Consider the following 9311-nt stretch of genomic DNA (forward strand, 5'->3'; position numbering starts at 1 on the left):
TTGAAGATATATCATGGAAGTGTTGCAGCCTAGAAGATACAAATTTAACTAACAAGTTAAAAGTGCATGAGTCAAAAATTGAAAAGCAATAATATTCTGTCAACTCCTTAATATCTTGATTTCTTCCCCTTGCATTGTCTTCTCAGCACTCCAGTGAAATATTTAGAGTTTCTTCTGACATCCCTCTTGGTCTTTTCTTCTTTCTCTGTCTTTGTAATGATCCTTTTCATTCTTCCTGGATGATATTTTTTTATATCCCCCCACAACTCATCTGGTCTTCACTCATTAGTGTCCAAGGCCTCAAACCTGTTGTTCCTGAGATGGTTTTGAAATTCAGGTGGGATAGACTCAAGGTCAAATTTTGGTTCCTGTTGACTCTATTTCATTTTCCTCAGCTTCAGCTTGAACTTGCATATGAGTAGTTGGTGGTCTGTTCCACAATCAGCACCTGACCTCGTTTTCACAGCTGATATTAAGATTCTCGAGCTATTCTTTCCACAGATGTATTCAATCTGATTCCTATGCATACCATCAGGTGAAATCCATGTGTATAACCTGCGTTATTTTTCTTATCAAATGTATTTACCATTAATAAGTCGTCAATTGTGCAAAATTCTATCGTTCTATCTCTGGCTTCATTTCTGTCACCAAGTTCATGTTTTCCAACTGCTGAACCTTCTTCTCTAGTCCCAACTTTTGCATTCCAGTCCCCATTATTATTAATGCATTTCAATTGTGTATTCGATCAATCTCTGACTTCCAAAATTGGTAGAAATCTTCTGTTTCCTCCTCTTTGGCTCCGGTTATTCGTACATATATTTGAATGATGATACTATTCTCTGGACTTCCTTATATGTGTATGGATATTATCCTGTCACTCACAACATTGTATTTCAAGACGAATCTAGAAATTACTTTTTTAACTCTGAAAGCAACCCTGGTTTTCCTCACCTTTTTGTCCCCAGCCTATTAGATTATATGATCCTCTGACTCAAAATGTCCCATGCCAGTCCATCTCATTTTGCCAATACCCTAGTATGTCAATATTTATGCGTTCCATTTCCTTCTTAACAATATCTAATTTTCCTACATTCATGGTTCTTACATTCCATGTTCTAATCGCTAGTGTCTGCTTACAACTGTTCCTCCTCCTATGTGTGTCCATACTTGAGGGCTCAGCCTCAGTGTGCTGAGGATTTTAATAACCCCTTCAGAAAGTGAAATTATTATTTAAGATGGACAATTTGGAATCCACAACGGCGGTGAAATGTTGGATTCAGGATGGTTGAAATGTCAAACAGAAAAAATATTGTTGTAGTACGACTCATAGCGACCCTATGAACAAAAAACTTTTCTATAACGATCGACATTTATAAAAATTCATAGAGTTCCAGAGCCATTTTGTTTAGGAAGTGGATGCAACTCCTGCTTCCAAGAAATAAGATTACATTTGCACTATGTTGAAAAACTTCTGTCTCAATATGTTGTTGTTTGTTTTTATGTGCCATCGAGTCGCCTGTTGACTGTCTCAATAACAAAAAAAAAAAATTTTAAATCTAGATTTAGCGTAAAGCTGACATTAAGAGGGTCTGGAGGAAGATGATGATGACAGTGTCTCCCACTGTTCTCCACAAAATGTCTGAGAGCCTAGTTGTTGTTGTTGTTGTTGTTATGTGCCGTCGAGTCGCCTGCGACTCATAGCAACCCTATGTACAACAGCCCTAAACTCCGTTCTGTCCTGTGCCAATCGCACTGTTTCTGAGACTCCCATCCCAATTATCCCAGTCACTGAATCAATCCACCTCATAGAGGGCCTTCCTCTCCTGCGCTGTCCCTCCACCCTCCCAAGCATGATGTCCCTCTCTAAGGACTGGTCGGTCCCTCCTTACAACATGTCCAAAGTATGTTAGATGGAGCCTCAGAATCCTTGCCTCCAAGGAGCCACCTGGTTTAACCCTCTCCAGGACAAATCTGTTTGTTTTCCTAGCAGTCCATGGTATTCTCAATACTCTTCTCCAGCACCACAGCTCAAAGGCATTAATTCTTCTATCCTCCTTGGTCATTGTCCAACTCTCTGATGCATAACAGGTGATTGCGAAGACCATGGCCTGTGTCAGATGCACCTTAGTCTCCAAAGAGACACCACTGCTCTTCAGCACTTTGAAGAGGTCCCTAACAGCAGACTTTTCCATGGCAATGCACCTTTAATTTCCTGGCTGCTGGTGCCAAGAGTGTTGACTATGGGGCCAAGCAAACTAAATCTGTGTACAATCTCAATCTCTTCACCATCCATCCTGATGCTGCCAATTGGTCCAGTGGTGAGAATCTTTGTCTTCTTGACATTGAGCCTAGAGTTATCATTAATCAATGATAATGATTTCAAGTGCCAGCATTTCCCAGCCAGAGTGTGGATATGGACTGCAGCCTGACTGGTGGATGGAGTACAGCATACAGACAATGGAAACTAATAACCTGGAACTAATCTTTGGATTTTTTTTTAGGAAAATCTCTGTGAGCCTGTCGTTCAAGGCAATGCCCTTCCTGGACATGTGAGTACAGCTTGTCTCTTATCATCTGTCATTGCTGAGAGTGGGAAGAGTGCCGGCTCCCTACTCTCTCCATCATGAGCAGATATTCTAGAAAAACAATAGGCCAAGTAAGAGCTGATGGTATGATTATTACCATGATACAGTTGTAACATAAAATCTTCACTTTCCAAGTATTGGAAGCCAAGGACACCGTTGGATGTTGGACATCGAGGTGCAGGGAACTCTACAACAACTGCCCAACTTGCTTAAGTTCAAAAAATACTGTTGCTTCTTTGAGAAATGCTGACTGTCATGGTGCAGCTTTTGTAGAACTTGATGTACATCTTTCAAAGAATCTTAATCCTGTAGACTATCATGATCTCACTTGTTGTTTGACTATGAAAAATAAATTTTATGCTGATTCAGCAGAATTATTTGAAATTCCTGTAAAGGAGCTAGCATTTGACTACCTCCAGTTGTTAAAGCTGGCTCATATCACTGAAGTAAAATCTAAGGACCGGAAAGAATCTGTGGTTGAGGAAGAAAATTCCTTTCCTGAAAAATCAACCTTTTCCTTCTCTTAAGGTGGTTTTAGAGTCACTGCCAGAAGATGTAGGGTTTGCTGAATTTGCCAGCAAAGGGATGGAATATGGAATGGCAATTTATCAGCATGTTTTGATTTGAACCTATTTTTGGATATAATTTTTAAAACCGTTTTGGAAAATTCTGGGGAAAGGAGAATAGTATTTTCTTCATTTGATATAGATATTTGCACAATAGTTAGGCAAAAACAGAACAACTATCCCTATTATTTTTAACTCAAGGAAAATCTGATACTTATCCTGAACTCATGGACTGCAGATCTCAGACAATCCCATTGCAATGAACTTTGTGCAGTTTGAAAATCCACTGGGAATAACTGAACATACTGAAGACCTGCTCAAAAACCCATCCGATATTCAGGAGGTAAAAGAAACTAAGGCACTAGTCATATATTCTGTTGGGGTGGTGACACCAGTGATGCTGAAAACAAAAGAAAATGGAAGGAATTTGGAGTGAATGGTATAATTTATGATAGGATATATGACTGGATGCTGGAACAACAAAAAAATATTCCAAGTGAAACAGCTGGAATGCCTGAAGCAAGAACTGCCAGAACTTAGGAGCTGTTTATGCCCTCCTGATAGCCACTTGGCACTCTCCTCTTTGTGTGGGGAGCCTGACATCTGCATGGATGCCAATGGCATCAACAACTCTGGAAAAGCTTTGATCACACAAGGCCATACAGGGCCACGCACTGCTGTTCTGGGTGTTTGCTTTCATTATTGAGCATTTTCTGGCTATGTCTTTCAGGTTTCTCAGTCCAATGAGGCAATAATGAAGTATTTTGCTAGTTCACTACAGTTCTTGCTAGAATTTCAAGTATGCTATTTTACATAGCTGGCCAGGTATAGTTAACAGTCAATCTCTTTCCACTGAGAAGATTTATTGGTTGGTAAATATTTTCAACTAAAAATTTAAACTTATAATGTTAAACAGATGCTCGTAATAAACACAGCTATTTCAAATTGAATATATAAATAGTTCATATTTTCACTTGTCACAAACTTTTCATCTAATCAGGTCTGAAATCTCTTAAGAAAATGACTATGCATAATTATACCTGACCATGAGAAGGAAAAAAAAGGACCTCAACTTCATGCATTTGCCCTGGTGATCCCAACCACACAAATCTTTGTGCCGTCTGTGTACCTATGTATGTTAACATGGATTAACATGCACAGACACCGTTTTCCTTCACAATGAATCTCAAGGCTGCTGCCATTTTCCATTTAAATAGAGCAAGGCCTGTGTCAGCAGCCTTGGGTTAACCTTGACCACGTTTCTTCGCAAGTTTTCAAAAGTTGTTTTGCATAAATGTTAAAAATTTTTTAAGCTGTAGAGTAATTGAATGTATAAAATATCAGTAAGAGAAAGAATGTTGCATACTTAACTAGAGTAGATCACAATTCTATTCAGTGCTTGCTTCAAGTTTCAAGCATGAGATTGTACACGTTTACTTAAGTCCTTGCATCTACGGTGCTAGGTAAGTGAGAAGGTGTCAAGGACTAAAATATTTTTTTGCCTAAAAACAAACAAAAAAAAGAAGGCCTGTCTGTAGACATTTTAAATATGCTTATTTTAAATGTCTCTCACTGCCTATTATGCTCTTGCTTTGTGGGTTAGTGTGTGTGTTTGTATTGTACAGTAGGTAAATCTCCATACAGAAAAAGAAATGTCTTGAATTCTCACTGATAGTCTTTATTGGTTAATATGTATCATGTGTTGTTGTTGTTGTTGTTATGTGCCATCGAGTCTCTTGCGACTCATAGCGACCCTATGTACAAGAGCTCTATACGCTCTTCTATACTGTGCCCACCTAGCCATCTCAAACACACTTATTCCCACCTCTCTAGTCACAGAATCGATCCATCTTATCAAAGGTCTTCCTCTCCTTCGCCACCCCTCCACTCTGCCAAACATGATGTCCGTCTCCAAGGACCAGTCCCTCCTTGCAACATGCCCAAAATATGTCAGATGAAGTTTCAGAATCCTTGATTCCAGGGAACAATCTGGCTTCACCCTCTCCAGGACAAACCTGTTTGTTCTCCTAGCAGTCCATGCTATATTCAACACTCTTCTCCAGCACCACAGCTCAAAGGCATCAATTCTCTTTCTATCAACCCTAGTCACTGTCCAACTCTCTGATGCATAGCACGTAATTGTGAAGACTATAGCCCGGATCAGGCGCACCTTAGTCTCCAGTCTGACATCGTTGCTCTTCAGTACTCTTGAGAGGTCCCTCACAGCCAACTTTCCCAATGCAATTCATCTCTTGATTTCCTGGCTGCTGTTACCAAGAGTGTTGACCATGGAGCCAAGTAAACTAAAACTGTTAACTATCTCAATCTCTTCGCCATCCATACTGATGCTGCCAATTGGCCCAGTGGTTAGAATCTTTGTTTTCTTGATGTTGAGCTTCAGCCCATATAGCAGGCTGTAGTCCTTGATCTTTTGCAGCAAGCGCTTCAGGTCCTCCTCAGTTTTAGCAAGCAGATTTGTGTCATCTGCATAACGCAGGTTGTTGATGATTCTTCCACCAATCCCGACGCCACATTCCTCTTCGTATAGCCCAGCGTCTCGGATGATCTGTTCTGCATATAGATTGAAAAGGTATGGAGACAGAATACATCCCTGACAAACCCCTTTCTTGATTTTGAACCATGTAGTGTCTCCTTGCTCTGTCCTGACAACTGCCTCTTGGTCCGAGTCTAAGTTTCGCATTAGCACAATCAAATGTTCTGGGATTCCCATTCTTCTCAGAGTCAGCCACAGTTTATTGTGATCCACACAGTCAAAAGTCTTTGCATAGTCAATGAAGCACAGATAGACATTCTTCTGGTATTCTTTGCTTTCTGCTAAGATCCATCTAACATTAGCTATAATATCCCTAGTACCACGACCTCTTCTAAATCCAGCCTGCACGTCTGGCATGTATGTAATCTATTAAAATGTGTAGACCTGTAGACCATCCTACTAACTGTATATGCATGGGGTTTTTTTTCTTTTTTAAAATTTATTATTAATTTCAATGAAAATTTACAGAGGCTTTGGATTTCCATTTATTCATTGTTGCACTTTTCTCCCCTCCCAACCCTCCCCCCTAGTACACTACCCTCTTGGAAAAATAAAAGAAAAATTCTTTCATTGTTTCACAATCTCTCCCTCCAGGTCCGCTCCACTATACAGCTTTCACTCTGGACTCCTGTCATGAAAATAATCCCTAATAATTTTCCCTCTTAAACAGCTTTCTCCCTCATATGTTTCAATGCAGTATACATTATTGAACCCATCTTTCTCAATCTCCTCACAACTCCGAGGTCAGGCCTGCTTTACAACAGTGGCACCATGCAGTATTTGTCCTTTTGTGATTGAGATACTTCACTCAGCATAATGTCCTCCACGGTCACCCATTTTGAATAATATTGCATGAGTTCCTTGTTTTTTAATGCAGCATAGTATTCCATTGTGTGAATATACCACAGCTTCTCTATCCATTCATTTGTTGATGGAGACTTAAGTTGTTTCCAACTCCTTGCCACTGTGAACAAAGCCACCATAAACATGGGTGTGCATATATCTGCTTGGATGTCAGTTATGGTCTCTTTGGGGTATATTCCCAGTAGTGGAATTGCTGGGTCAAATGGTATTTCTATTCGCAACTTTTTGAGAAAGCGGCATACCAACCTTCCACAGTGGTTGCACCATTTTACACTCCCACCAACAGTGAATAAGGGTTTCACTTTCTCCACAATCTCGCCAGCATTTATTACTTGCTGTTCTGTTAAATTTTGCTATTCTGACTGGGGTGAGATGATATCTCATAGTTGTTTGTATATGCATGTTTTAAAGATTATACTAAGGTCTTTTTCATTAGCAGCAGATTGTTTTGACATAACTGTAACTTAAGAATGAGTGTTGAATAAAATGGCACAGATTTATTTTCCTCATGGAAAAATGAACTTTCACAAAGTTATTATTACTTTTCTAGAATCCGTTTATGCTACTGTTATGAAATTTGGTGTCTAGCATAAAGGAGATTAAATTGTTGACAGCTTCAGTTTGCTTGGCTCTACAATCAACACTCTTGGTACCAGCAGCCTGGGAATTAAAAGACAAATTGCCCTGGGAAAGTCTACTGTCAGGGACTGCTCCAAAGTACTGAAGAGCAACTGGAGACTAAGGTGCGCCTGATAGAGGACACGGTCTTTGCAATTATTTGCTATGCATCAGGGAGCTGGACAATGACAAAGGATGATGGAAGGAGAGCTGATGCTTTTGAGCTGTGGTGCTGGAGAAGAGTATTGAATATACATACCATGGACTGCTAGAAGAACAAACAAGTTCATCCTGGACAGGGTGAATCCAGGTTGCTCCGTGGAGGCAAGATTCTGACATACTTTTGATATGTTGCAATGCGGGATCAGTCCTTGGAGAGGGATATCATGCTTGAAAGGGTGGAGGGACAGCACAGGAGAGGAAGACCCTCTATGAGATGGATTGATTCAGTCACTGGGGTAATGAGGATAGGTGTGTCGAAGACAATAAGATTGGCAAGGGCTAGAGCAGGGTTTAGGGCTCTTGTACATAGATAGGGTCTCTATGAGTTGCAGGCAACTCAACAGCACATAACAACAACAACTGCAGCATAAAAGGACAGCTTTATGCCTGCCTTATACTGCATGTTCTTTACTGGACAGTGTATACACATGTCTTGAAATATTTGGGGTAGAAGCTGAGAACCTAAGACTTGAATTTGCAATAATAACTATTTTTTTAAGCTAAGCAATGCCATTTTGGCTGGACAGTAATTATGTGAAGATAGGCCTTGAATTCTTGAATTTCTGTTTAATGGAAATAATTTAGCAAGTAGAGTATTTTGCAAAGATCCTATTGCATTTTTTTTCACTTTACATAGTGTTGAATTTTTGTTTTTGTGAACCATACAACTCCTTTGAGCTTTTGGAAGTTGTATGTATGGGCATCTTAATATATTTAAAAAAAAAACCCCAAACACAGTTTAAAAAACTCCACAAAACAAAACCAACATCATATGTATTTTGCACAGTCAGTGAAGTCTTTCAGGATTTCCTCGTGAGTTAGGCCCTTTTAGAAACCTCGGGGGGAAATTTATTTTCTTCATCTGCAGACCTTTGATATGATCATCATTACCTTCTGGTAGCTTGATTTGGCCATGTGTACTTCTAGTCCTGTTCCTTTTGGTTTGCCTCTGTGCCCTTCCAGTTTAGCTCCATTGTGAAAATTCAGGCTCTGTGTCACTAGCTACTGCTCTATACTCAGCTCTAGCCAGACTGGACCTGGAGCTCTCAGCCCACGCACCCCTAGTCCCTGTCAAATGCTCTCTTGAACAATTCATTTTCTCTCTTGGAATCCTTGCTGAAGTCCCTTTAGGAGAGACACAACAGTCTTTTTAACCCTGTAGCATTATGTGCCTCGATCAGACCATGCATCACAGCTCTCTAGATGGGTATGATCTGTGTGTTTCATCTACCAGGCTGTGAATTCTCCAAGGGCAGGAACCTTGTCTTATTTATTTTTATTTCCACAGAACGTGGAGAAATAGAAGTGTTGGAATGAGTGGGGTTGTCTAACTTGTATCGAATGCCCTTTTGAATGAAGGTTTTTCCATCATGTTTACTAAGAATGTAACTTTGAATTGGTTTATATTTCTGTCATTAGAATGATGGTCTATTGTCAGTGTTGACATGCACAGGTATTAAAAAAAAATGGAAAAAGATGACATTCTCCCAGACACATTCTATGAAGCAAACATATCCTTGATACCAAAGTCAGATAAAGACACTACAAAAAATGGGCCAATATCTCTCATCAACGTAGATGCAAAAATCCTGAATAAAATCCTGGCCAATAGATTCCAACAGTATATAAAAAAGATAACTCACCATAACCAAGTGGGATTCATAACAGGCATGCAAGGATGCAACAGAAGCAAAACAATCAGTATAATTCATCACGTTAACAAAGAAAAGAACAAGAACAACATGATCCTATCAATTGATGCAGAAAAGGCCTTTGACAAAATCCAACACCCTTTCCTAATTAAAACACTCAACAAAACAGGAATAGAAGGGATTTTCCTCAACATACTAAAAAGTATATATGTAAAACCAAGAGCCAACCTCATTATCAATGGAGAGAGAT

At 39.7% G+C, this 9311-nt stretch overlaps 1 pseudogene; it reads left to right on the forward strand.

Annotated features, from left to right (window-relative positions):
- LOC102854918 overlaps positions 1-3857 on the forward strand; it is an 8918-nt pseudogene extending 5061 nt beyond the window's left edge.
- The last annotated feature ends 5454 nt before the right edge of the window (positions 3858-9311 follow it).

The sequence above is a fragment of the Elephantulus edwardii genome, unplaced genomic scaffold, assembly GCF_000299155.1.
Source record: "Elephantulus edwardii isolate Elephantulus edwardi_28Jun2011 unplaced genomic scaffold, EleEdw1.0 scaffold00286, whole genome shotgun sequence".
Lineage (NCBI taxonomy): Eukaryota > Metazoa > Chordata > Mammalia > Macroscelidea > Macroscelididae > Elephantulus > Elephantulus edwardii.